Source organism: Octopus bimaculoides, chromosome 28 (genome assembly GCF_046866305.1).
Source record: "Octopus bimaculoides isolate indiv1 chromosome 28, ASM4686630v1, whole genome shotgun sequence".
In the NCBI taxonomy this organism is placed as follows: domain Eukaryota; kingdom Metazoa; phylum Mollusca; class Cephalopoda; order Octopoda; family Octopodidae; genus Octopus; species Octopus bimaculoides.
The window spans coordinates 25529454-25539453 of record NC_142955.1 but is presented as its reverse complement, the minus strand read 5'-3'; the positions used below and the strand labels follow the sequence as shown (position 1 = coordinate 25539453).

Sequence of the window (10000 nt, the reverse complement as noted above, 5' to 3'; positions counted from 1 at the left end):
CAAGCCATTTCCGCAATCACCTTGTCTCTTACCGCCATACTTCTTCTTTCTCATTCTTCTTCTTTCTCATTCTTCTTCTTCCTGTACAAGATGCAGGCAATATGTAAGCTCTCTCTCTCTCTCTTTTTCTCTCATTCACACAATCAATCTACAGAAATATATTGATTTCCAAATTCCTCCGCCCACTATTTTTTTTCTTTCCTCCTCCTCCTATTCTTTTTCTTTCCTCCCTCCTCCTCCTTGTTCTCTTCTTTCCTTCCTCCTCCTCCTCCTTCCCACCTCCCTCCGCTTCCTCCATTCAACAGCTGATTCACCTGCTTTGGAAGTCTTTTAATGACTTTGAGAAAGTGAGAGACTCAGTTTGGTCAAGGTCGAATAACAGAACAGTTGTGTGTGTGTGTGTGTGTGTGTGTGTGTCTGTGTGTGTCTGTGTGTTTCTGTCTCTTTGAGTGTTGAATGGACGCCACTGTGAAGTAATAGAATGGAATACAGACATAGCTGAACACAGCATTAGAAACGGCAGCAGCCAACTCTACCTCAGATCACAACCATCTTTAAGTATGTGTACATGTATGTATGTACGTATGCATGTATGTATGTACATGGTTACTTGACCTGCTAGAAATAGCAGCTAAATGTCACTTAATTTACACTGATGTCTTTTGTATATGTGTGTGTGTGTGTGTGTGTGTGTGTGTATACAACTGTATGAGTCGATGAGGGAGCTCTCTACACGGTAACTAGAGCTGGTAGAAATAGCAGCTAAATGCCATTTAATTTACACTGATGTCTTTTGTGTGTGTGTGTGTGTGTATATATATATATATATATATATATATATATATATATATATATACATATATATATAAGTTCAAAAAAAGGAAAAAGACAAAAAACAACAAAAAAAAACGTGAGGACGTGATACAGATTGTGTTACAAGACGCTTGGGAAAGGAAAGATATATATATATATATATATATATATATATATATATATATTACATACAAAATTAAGAGGAATGACCACAGCATGTTCTCAGGAAAAAAATTTCTTGAGAACATAGTCTTCGTGGTTAGGTGATTTGGCATCTATTTCTAGCATATAGGAGTCCACTTTTGGTGGTCATTCCTCTTAATTTTTTATGTAATATAAATTTAATCTTCGGATTTTTTTAAAATATGCTAGGCCACTGGTTTTAATTGATTAATATCAATTTCTACCCTCATTAATAAATTATATATATATATATATATAAGGGGCTTTCCGTTTTCCTATGTGTTCGTTCCGTTGTCTGTAGTTCATTGTTCTAACGTCCTGTACCCTGATATGCATATATATACACATGTAGATGTAAGTATGTACATATATGTGTGTATACATGTATATATATTCTTTGTATTATTATATATATATATATATATATATATACATACATACACACACTATGTATGAATCGAAGAGAGAGATCTCTACATGGTAACTAGAGCTGGTAGAAATAGCAGCTAAATGTCACTTAATTTACACTCTGCTGTCTTGTATGTATATATACTATTTATGAGCCAATGAGGGAGACCGCTACATAGTATTATTATTACTTTTTCAGTCATTTGATTGTGGCTATGCTGGAGCACCGCCTTTAGTTGAGCAGTTTGACCCCAGTACTAATTCTTTGTAAGCCTAGTACTTATTCTATCATCCCCCTTTTGCCAAACCGCTAAGTGACGGAGATGTAAACACACTAGCATCGGTTGTCAAGCGATGCTGGGGGGGGACATACACAGACAAACAAACATATGCACACACTCACATACATATATATATATATATATATATATACAATGAGCTTCTTTCAGTTTCCGTCTACCAAATCCACTCACAAGGCTTTGGTTGGCCCGAGGCTATAGTAGAAGACACTTGCCCAAGGTGCCACGCAGTGGGACTGAACCCAGAACCATGTGGTTTGTAAGCAAGCTTCTTGCCATACAGCCACTCCTGCGCCTATATATATATATATATATATATATATATATATATATATGTTGTAGGCACTTACGTATATGCAAATGTATATAATATATAGACAGATACATATATGTATGTATATACATAAGTATATATGCTACATGCACACAAATGTGTACATTATATATATATATATATAGTTATACACATCTTACACAAATATGTACGTACACACATACGATCATATATTTTCCCCGTACATACTATATACATACAGGGAACATATACTGAAAGTAGGTCAGGCAGTATAATATAATGAATATACTTTAAATGTAAAAGATTTACATAATAGAAATTCTCAGAATACGGGTGTATATAATAGTAATATAATACTATGGGTATGTGATGGATCTTATAACAATCCTGTGGGGCATGTAAGACGCATACAAGCACACGCACACACATAGAGAGAGATTGTATCATATTTATATATATAAAATAAAGAAGTGAATTGAACCTGTGCATATGTTATTGGTGTAATGACCCCTCAAGACACAACAAAATATATGTATATGTGTGTGTATAATGTTTATTACATTAGCGCTGTTTCTACTTCATATTTGAATTTATTCTTACGAATGCCTTGTACAGGCATACCAGCACATAGTTTTCTCATCATATGCATATGTCGTGGACTGGTGGAACCAGCCACCTCCAATCCATTTCGGGTAAATGATGTTAATAAGCCACAAAAATGGTGAAAACGTTGATGTCCATCACTCCTGGATGGGATTTGGGGTGAGTTGTCTTACCTTTCTATGACTTACAGGTGTTTTAACACCTGGTGCTTTGAAAGAGTAACCTCCACCATGCCAAACTGCAACCGACAAGCAAATACACAAAGCATGTAGTGTAGAGGGTACTTTTTACGTGCCACTGGGGGCTGGCATCAACCACGTTTGGATGGTGCTTTTACGTGCCACTGGCACGGGAGCTAGTCAAGGTGGCACTGGCATCGGCCATGTTCAAACGGTGCTTGTGTATGTATGTATATATATATATATGTGTGTGTGTGTGTGTGTGTGTGTGTGTGTGTGTGTGATCATCATCAGATGATGATGATGCCAGTGCCACCTTGACTGGCTCCCGTGCCAGTGGCACTATGTGTGTGTGTGTGTGTGTGTATGTATATATATATATATATATATATATATATATATATACATATATATACGTATATATACGTATATGTAATAAGTTGGAAACAATGTTCTTCTGTGTTTCAGTATGGGAAACAAACAACTGCTTCTCTGGTCTTAATTGATACATTCAATCAAGATGGTATTTCCTCTCAATATCGATGACATAATCCCATCTACTTGGCAAACTGTTGATCCGTCAGGTGTAACGTTCTTCAAGTTTTGCACCAATTAAACACTCAATACCATTATTAATCTCTTCTTCACAATTAACGAACACTTTCCCCCCTCCACTAATGATGTTGCAGGGATCTGTAAAAATGATTGAGTGAGGTCAAGGGAGTAACGAGGATGAGGCTAAACTTCCATATTTAACACCATCATTTCTTCCTCAGTGGTTTCAGCAATAGGTGGTGGTCAGTTATCATGTAAGAGCAGCACCCTTTTATGATTGACCAAGGATCTTTTGTCTTTCTTGTTTACCTTTTTCTGTCATTAGACTGCGACCATTCTGGGGCACCACCACGAAGAGTTCTTAGTCGAATGAATCGGGCCCTGATGCTTTTTTTTTAATATTTTAAGCCTGGTATGTATTCTCTCGTTCTCTTTTGCTGAACTGCTAAGTTATAAAGATGTAAACAAACCAACACTAGTTGTCAAGCAGTGGCGGGGGACAAACTCGGACACAAAAGACAAACACACATGCACATGTGCACGACAAGCTTCATTGAGTTTCCATCTCCCAAATCCACCCACAAGGCTTTGGTCAGAAGACACTTGCTTCAGGTGCCACGCAGTGGGACTGAACCCAGAACCATGTGGTTGGGAAACAACCCGCTTACCATGCAGTCACTCCTGTGCTTTTTGTTTACAAAGATCACATGATATATATCAAGAAGCCCAAACATACTTTCACAGTGGACTGCAAACAATGGACAGCAGGTGAATGAATAATGAGGCCTTTGTTTAAAATCACCAAACACCCAGGAAGATCAAGAGGGTAATATGAACTCATACAGACACACATACACACAGAGGCACGATTTGTGCAAGTGTCTTCTGCTATAGCCTCAGAACAACCACATCCTTGTGAGTGGATTTGGTAGACGGAAACTGAAAGAAGCCTGTGGTAAATATATATATATATAAGGTGAAGTATATTTGTTGCTTTTAGCCCCAGGAGAACCCTGGGGCTAAAAGCAACAGTAACATCCACCCTTAGGGATCAGCCACATTTCAGTGGCAAATATACTTCACCTTGTCGTGCAGTTACTGTTAATAACTCTTTCAGAGATTTAACGTTGCTATATATACATATATATATATATATATATATATATATATATATGTATGTATGTATGTATGTATGTATATATATATATATGTGTGTGTCTTTGTGTTTGTCACCCCCCCCCGCCGTCGCCACTTGACAAACCGGTGTTGGTGTGTTTGCATCCCTGTAAGTTAGCAGTTCGGTAAAAGAGATCGCTAGAATAGGCACCAGAGACTAAGTCCTGGGGGATCGAGTTGTTTGACTAAAAGGCGATGCTCCTGCATGGTCGCAGTCACATGACTGACACAAGTAAAAGAATGAAAGAAAAAAGAATATCGTTTAATAAAAAATTTCCTTTCTTAGTTACCCCCCCCCCCCCCCCTAACCATGGTACTGTTGCCATGACAACTGTCTGCAAGGCAGCAGTGTCCAGCTGTCCAAAGATTTCATAATTCCACAGCACAACCAACATATATATATATATACATACATATATATATATACATATATATATATATATACATATATATACATATATATATATATATATATATATATATATTTCTTTGTCTGCCTGTTTCTGTGGCACTAATAGACAGACAGATGAGAATGGGCAATAATAAAGAATGAATAAATATAATGCTAAACTGAATGAATGCAAAATGGAATCTGTTAGAGAAATTTGGTTGCTATTTCTAGCAATTGGAATATCCACTTGAATGGTCGGTCTGCATTGTTATTGTTGTTCATGTTGCATTCATGTTATTGTTTTTGTTGTTGTTTAGCCCCAGTGTCGGTCTTGATCCAGACTCGTATATCTATATTTAAGTCAGCGGTATGTGACGAAGGGGAGATTTGGCTGCTATTTCTACCTGCTGGTGTGCCTACCATTGTAGAGATCTTCCTCATTGGCATACACATTCACAAGACAGTAGGGTGTGATTTGAGGGAGATTTGGTTGCTATTTCTGCTCTGGCTCCCATGTTGAAGTCTCCTTTGTTACCTCACACACACACACACACACATGTACATACATTAGACTATAGAATGTGATTTGAGGGAGGTTTGGCTGCTTTTCCTATCAAGGCTAGATAACTATATTGAGGTTTCTATCTTTGTCTCATACATGCATATATACATACATAAAACAGTAGGGTGTGATTTGAGGGATTTTTGGCTATTATTTCTACCAGATGTACTTAACTCACTAGCTCATACATATATATATATATATATATATATATATATATATATATATATAACATGCATAAGACAGTGTGGTGTGATTTGAGGGACATTTGGCTGCTATTTCTACTAGGTCTATCTACCATGTAGAGGTCTCCCTCATTGGCTCATACATATAAATACACATATAAGACAGGAGGGTGGGATTTGTATGATATTTGGCTGTTATTTCCAGGATGTCTAGCTACCATGTAGAGGTTTTACTAATTGACTTGTACATAAATACTTACATAAGACAACAATAGGTGATTTGGCTGCTATTTCTATTATCTCTAATTACCAGGTAGATATATTAATTTTCGTTGGCTTGGATGGGGGGAGGCTGTCTCTTGCTGTGCACTTAGGCCTTTGCTAGACTGTGAGCTTTTGATTTTTGAAGAATAGATAAGCTCTGAAATGTCTGGTGGATGGTCATGTTCGGAATACCTTCGATCAGAGGACTGTTCAATGTTGACTGAACGTGGATTTAAACAATGAGCGTGTATGAGTAGATTTCAACCATCGACATCACTCCTGCTAAGCAGTAGTTGTAGTAGTGGTAGTGGTGGTGGTAGTAGTAGTAGTAGTAGTAGGAGGAGGAGGGGGGTTCTCCTCCTCCCCACTCCATTTCCTTATTGATTCCAACTCCACCTGTGCCGCCGACTTTAGATTCTGCTCAGTTGTTGCGGCACAGCTGTCACATTTGCTGTTATGACATTTAGTCTTTCATTGAGGTTTTTGGCCACCAGCGTGTAAGTGGAACCGACAATTACTGTAGCAGCAGTAGAAGTAGCAGCAGCAGCAGCAGTAGTAGTAGTAGTAGTAGTAGCAGTAGTAGTTGCTGTTGTTTGTTGTCAGTGTTTGTTACTGCTTTTCTTCTTGTTGGTGATGGTGGTGAGGATAGTCCTCTGTTGCTGTTTGTTGTTGCCATTGTTTAACACCCCACCCAGTCCCACCACACAACTCTAAACAGTGAACCTGTGAACTTATGAAACCTCTCCGACCATGACCAACTCACCCATATCTTTTATTTACTTCTTCTTTCACATTCTGTCTCGCTGTTATACTACATCATCGCAATGTGTCCATCACTTTGTTTCTGGAAAACGCATTCAGGTGTTCTTTGAAGAAAGATTTCATTTCTATTTCTGCCATATCATTTGACCGCACAGATTTTCCTGCCCCTTTCACCTACTTACTCGTTTCTAGTTTCTCAGGCACTGTAGTTGTTTGTCTCTGCCCTCTGTCTCATGTCATGTCATATCTTGTTAAAGCTCGCTGTAGCAGGTTGCTGGCTAACGTCTAATGTCAACAGCTCAAATGTCTTTGGGTAAATAGTGGAATATTGATGGCAGTTCTTCATCTACAGAAGATCAGAAGAAAGAGTAGCAAAGCGTACATGTGGAGTTTAGGCTGCAATTTCCAGTACCATCTGGTATCTTCTGTTTTTACATCTCTTCTCCATTGCTGCAGGCCGTTTCTTTCCTGCCTGCGCTAAGTAGTTTTAAAATAAGGGACAGTCCATGCAGTCCGATCCCACTCTTCTTTCTTCCACTCCTCCCCCTCTTCATCTCTCTTTTTTCCTCTCAAAGCAACCAAATCTTCAAATCACATGTATACATATATATACATGTATGAGCTAATGATGGAGACTTCTACATTAGTGGTTCACATCCAGGGTCCACATGGCCCCTAGGGGTAAGATGACTGCAGTGACCAGCAAGCTGTAGGTTTTTACATTAGGGCAGTTTTCTCCTTGGTGAATTGCCTTACAGGGCAGCAGAGCTCCACCTATCCAGAAATTGCAGGAAGGGTTCTAAAGGGGGAAACAAACTGCCTGAGGGATTCCACTTCTCGATTTTCCCTTCAGGTTGACTCCCCTTGGCTTTTTCCTTTTTCAACGCCCTCACAAGATTGTGAGGGTTTGTGCTTGGGGTTTCTCCCATAACATGCGAATTAACTCATAGGCTTGGGAACATAGGGTAGAGGTAGAGGTTACCGTCTCAAATCGTGCTGGCACATGAGGACTGCTTTCCCAGTGTCTTTTGCGTATAAATTCCCCACCTGGACAAGACGCCAGTCTGTCGCTGAATTATTCACTTTTACCAGCTGATCACTGCAACATAATTAGTTGAGGGGAAAATTGTTCGTTAATTGTGAAGAGATTAAAAATGATATCAAGTGTTTACTTGGTGCAAAACTTGAAGAACTTTACACCTGACGGATCAACAATTTGCCAAGCAGATGGGATTATGTTATCGATAATGAGAGGAAATACCACCTTGAGTGTGAAATGAAGTGTTTTGCTCAAGAACACAATGTATCACCCATTCCAAGAATCAAAACCACAATCTTATAATCATGAGTCCAGCACCCTAACCACCGAGCCACGCACCCCCACAAAAATGAAATAAAATTACCTTCTTGAGTCATGCTGACTCATAAGGACCAGTTTCCTGCTTTCTTTGGTGTATAAAATCCCTACCTGGATGGGACGCCAGTTTGTCACGGGATTACTCATTTTCACTAGCTGGGTGGAACTGGAGCAATGTGAAATGAAATGTTGTGCTCAAGAATACATTGCGCCATCTGGTCCAGGAATCGAAACCACGATCTTATCATCAGGAGTCCAACACCCTAACCATTAAGCCACGTGCCTCCATGGGGTGCAGGGGGTGCAAGCACATCCCCTAAAATTTTTGGAGGACAACGAAAATGCATTGGACATCCTCCTAAAAAACTTCATTATCGTAACAAATGACCATTGAATTACATTTGACAATAATCTGAATGCAGAAGAATTAAGGCGTGGTATTTATTCCAGTGTTGTTATAATGGCTATAATAGCCAGCAGACTGTTTGGTAATACAATGGCAAAACTACTGCAAATGTTAAATATTTCTATAAATCATGGCAACTCATAGGTTTGTGTATTCTTTGCCCTTTTCTGCTTTTTTTTTTTTTTCTTTTTTATCCTTTTATATTGAGCCAGTTCTGGCTGGCTCTAAGTAGAATGGTAATAGTAATCACAAAATTTCTTGTGATTAAATTACATCATGGTAAGCAGTAAAGTGTTGCCGACTGGAAGAAAGCTTCCGGTTGTTTCGCTTTGGTTCTAAGTGCTGCTTCCTATTTGTAACCATTAGGGAGTGGCAGGGAGAAGGGGAAAGGGGCTGGTTTGTGTCATCTGCTGACCTTGGGTCGAGAGAAACAGTACGCGACGATGGCGTTATGTCAACGAACAAAGGCGGCTGTGGTATGCGTAAAACACATACATACATAAATATATATACATGCACATAAACACATACATATACTTGCATATACAGATATACAAGAAGCTTGCTTCTCGACCACCTGGTTCCGGGTTCAGTCCCACTGCATGGCACCTTGGGCAAATGTCTTCTACTATAGCTTCAGGCCGACTGGAACCTTGTGAGTGGATTTGGTAGATGGAAACTAAAAGAAGCCCGTCATGTGTGTCTTTGTGTCTGTTTGTCGCCCCCCCCCCCCACACACACACACTCCACCACCAACATCATATGACAAGTTATACTGATGTGTTTATGTCCCTGTAACTTAGCAGTTTGGCAAAATAGACCAATAGAATAAGTACTTGGTTTATAAAGAATAAGTTCAGGGGGCAATTTCTTCGACTATAAAACCCTTTAAGGCAGTGCTCCAGCATGGCGGCAGCCAAAATGACTGAGGCAAGTCACTGAAACAAGAAAGTAATTAGAGAAATAAAAAATGTTTATAGAAATTGCTGAACAGGTACTTTCAGTTTGGATAAACTATCTCCGAAAGATCACCAAACAATATGCTATGGTGTCTGGTAATGTATAGAGTGGACTCAGTCTTATGTGTGTTTGTGAGTCACTATGTATGGTGGTGTGTGGATGATGATGATGATGTCAATCATCATCATCGTTTAAAATCCACCTTACATGCATGCATGAGTAGGAGGACAGTTGACAGAAGCCAGCCAGGTAGAAAGAAGACTACTCCAGGCTACTGTGGCAGGGTTTTTTTTTTACGGCAGGATGCTCTTCCCATCACCAACCACTCTGCAGAGTGGCATTAGCACAGGCGAGGTTAGTTCTGACATGATTTTTACAGCTGGATGCCCTTCCAAATGCCAACCGCTTTACAGTGTGGACTGGATGCTATTTACGTGGCACCAGCACAGGTAGGGGCCACCAAGTAACTCGCAAGGTAAGGATTTTGAGAAGGGCAGGGGCATTTGAGGAGGGGAACTCATGTCAGGGGATGAAAGGTTAGAGTGTGAAAGAGAGGCAGAAACAGGTGTCTTGCTATAATGGAGAGGGCATTCGAAGAGGTG

The 10000-nt window shown here is 39.5% G+C and overlaps 1 protein-coding gene across 17 annotated transcripts in view; it reads left to right on the top strand.

Moving 5' to 3' along the window:
• The window catches only part of LOC106876583 (cyclin-G-associated kinase-like), a 105508-nt gene that overhangs the window by 26194 nt on the left and 69314 nt on the right, over nt 1-10000 (top strand). Inside the window, exon 1 of one of the 17 annotated variants that reach the window (XM_089344712.1) lies at nt 430-558. The exons of the other annotated variants lie outside the window; for them this stretch is intronic. The gene's annotated coding sequence lies outside the window, so the exon portion shown is untranslated. Of the gene's footprint in view, nt 1-429; nt 559-10000 lie in introns of those variants that run through there. 17 annotated transcript variants of the gene reach the window in all.